At 62.5% G+C, this 2500-nt stretch overlaps 1 pseudogene; it reads right to left on the bottom strand.

The window, feature by feature from the left end:
• Window positions 1-2500, bottom strand: part of LOC126429724 (large subunit ribosomal RNA) — a 7959-nt pseudogene that overhangs the window by 3923 nt on the left and 1536 nt on the right.

The following is a 2500-nucleotide window of genomic DNA, read 5'->3' as shown; positions in this document are numbered from 1 at the left end:
CCATCCAAGAGGCCGCGCACGCAACGTGCACGCGACCGTCGGAAGGCATCCTGCGTTCTCGCGTACTCCCAGCGGCGCCGCTTGCGCTTCTGCGTCGGCGGCGCGGCAGGCGGCCGCTTCGATGGTTGGCGCGGCCGCTGTGTCCTGGTGATCGATCTCTCCCCTCTGGACCCGACCGACGCAAGGGCATCCGGGAGCATGCCCAGGATGACATCGGGCGGCGTGCCCCGCCCCAGACCTATAACACGATCCAGGGCAGAGAAACGCTGGGCGGAAGCGGGTAGCCCCGCCAGATGCTCCCAGATGGCGGCGTCAGTCGGCCCCTCCGGCGGCGGCCCGGTGGTGTCGGCCGCGAAGTCCTCGGCTGCGTCGACGGGCGGCGCAGCGGCCTCGCCCGCGTCAGGCAGCGGGCTCGCTGCTCCCCGGCGGGACGCCGGCTCTTCCCCCCGACCGATCTCAAGCGCCTCCATGAATTGGCGGACAAGCTGCTTGTGGGCAGCTTGCCGCCGTCGGCACTTGATTGCCTCAAGCGTTCGGTCGGGGAACATCCTGATGAGCTCTTGATTTACAAAGAAGAACCGGGCGTCCCTCTCGAGGAACAATTCGGCCTCTGCCTTGGCGAGCGACAGGACTTCTTCCTCCGTCCACCTCGCGCGATGCCTCTCCGTGACGATCTCCGCGTTGGCGGCCGCAAGGTGTTGGCGGCGGCGATGGACCCCGAGACCGTTCTTGGTGGTGAAGCTGCGGTGGCACTCACTACAGGCGTATACTGCTGCAAAAGTTACAAGATTTTCGGCACGGCCGGTTGGCCGGCTAGGTGCTGGGGGAGTTGGGGTGGCACCTTCAGCGGAAGGGCCACCACTTTTTCTCTGATTACTGCCCCCAACTAAAAAAGGGATAGTGCGAGGGGGGGCTGGTAACCCCCCCAAGCCCCTGGTGCGGTCTTCCACTCTGCGAAAATCAGCGGGCCCACGAGAAGGGGAGAAGACCGCAGGAGAGGAGAGGCTAAGAGGGCTAGGCCCATGTATTGCGCATCACTCTCCCTGTAACCATAACCCAAGGAAGGCACCTCGCAGCAGCAGCACGACTACATCAAGACCGCACTTCGAAAAGCCAAGTCCGGATGCAGCCACACCGCCGCCACTTGGCCACCTTAAGAGAGTCATAGTTACTCCCGCCGTTTACCCGCGCTTGCTTGAATTTCTTCACGTTGACATTCAGAGCACTGGGCAGAAATCACATTGCGTCAACACCCGCTAGGGCCATCGCAATGCTTTGTTTTAATTAGACAGTCGGATTCCCCCAGTCCGTGCCAGTTCTGAGTTGATCGTTGAATGGCGGCCGAAGAGAATCCGCGCACCCGCGCGCCCCCGGAGGAGCACGCTAAGGCGGACGCGGCCTCGCAGCAAGGAAGATCCGTGGGAGGCCAAGGCACGGGACCGAGCTCGGATCCTGCACGCAGGTTGAAGCACCGGGGCGCGAACGCCGCGCAGGCGCGCGCATCCTGCACCGCCGGCCAGCACGAGGCCGACCAACGGCGAGAGCAGACCACGCCCGCGCTAAACGCCCGCACTTACCGGCACCCCTACGGCACTCACCTCGCCCAGGCCCGGCACGTTAGCGCTGACCCACTTCCCGACCAAGCCCGACACGCCCCGATCCTCAGAGCCAATCCTTATCCCGAAGTTACGGATCCAATTTGCCGACTTCCCTTACCTACATTATTCTATCGACTAGAGGCTCTTCACCTTGGAGACCTGCTGCGGATATGGGTACGAACCGGCGCGACACCTCCACGTGGCCCTCTCCCGGATTTTCAAGGTCCGAGGGGAAGATCGGGACACCGCCGCAACTGCGGTGCTCTTCGCGTTCCAAACCCTATCTCCCTGCTAGAGGATTCCAGGGAACTCGAACGCTCATGCAGAAAAGAAAACTCTTCCCCGATCTCCCGACGGCGTCTCCGGGTCCTTTTGGGTTACCCCGACGAGCATCTCTAAAAGAGGGGCCCGACTTGTATCGGTTCCGCTGCCGGGTTCCGGAATAGGAACCGGATTCCCTTTCGCCCAACGGGGGCCAGCACAAAGTGCATCATGCTATGACGGCCCCCATCAACATCGGATTTCTCCTAGGGCTTAGGATCGACTGACTCGTGTGCAACGGCTGTTCACACGAAACCCTTCTCCGCGTCAGCCCTCCAGGGCCTCGCTGGAGTATTTGCTACTACCACCAAGATCTGCACCGACGGCGGCTCCAGGCAGGCTCACGCCCAGACCCTTCTGCGCCCACCGCCGCGACCCTCCTACTCGTCAGGGCTTCGCGGCCGGCCGCAAGGACCGGCCATGACTGCCAGACTGACGGCCGAGTATAGGCACGACGCTTCAGCGCCATCCATTTTCAGGGCTAGTTGCTTCGGCAGGTGAGTTGTTACACACTCCTTAGCGGATTCCGACTTCCATGGCCACCGTCCTGCTGTCTTAAGCAACCAACGCCTTTCATGGTT

The sequence above is a fragment of the Schistocerca serialis genome, unplaced genomic scaffold (genome assembly GCF_023864345.2).
Source record: "Schistocerca serialis cubense isolate TAMUIC-IGC-003099 unplaced genomic scaffold, iqSchSeri2.2 HiC_scaffold_1029, whole genome shotgun sequence".
In the NCBI taxonomy this organism is placed as follows: Eukaryota; Metazoa; Arthropoda; class Insecta; order Orthoptera; family Acrididae; genus Schistocerca; species Schistocerca serialis.
This window is presented reverse-complemented; position numbering and strand designations above follow the sequence as displayed.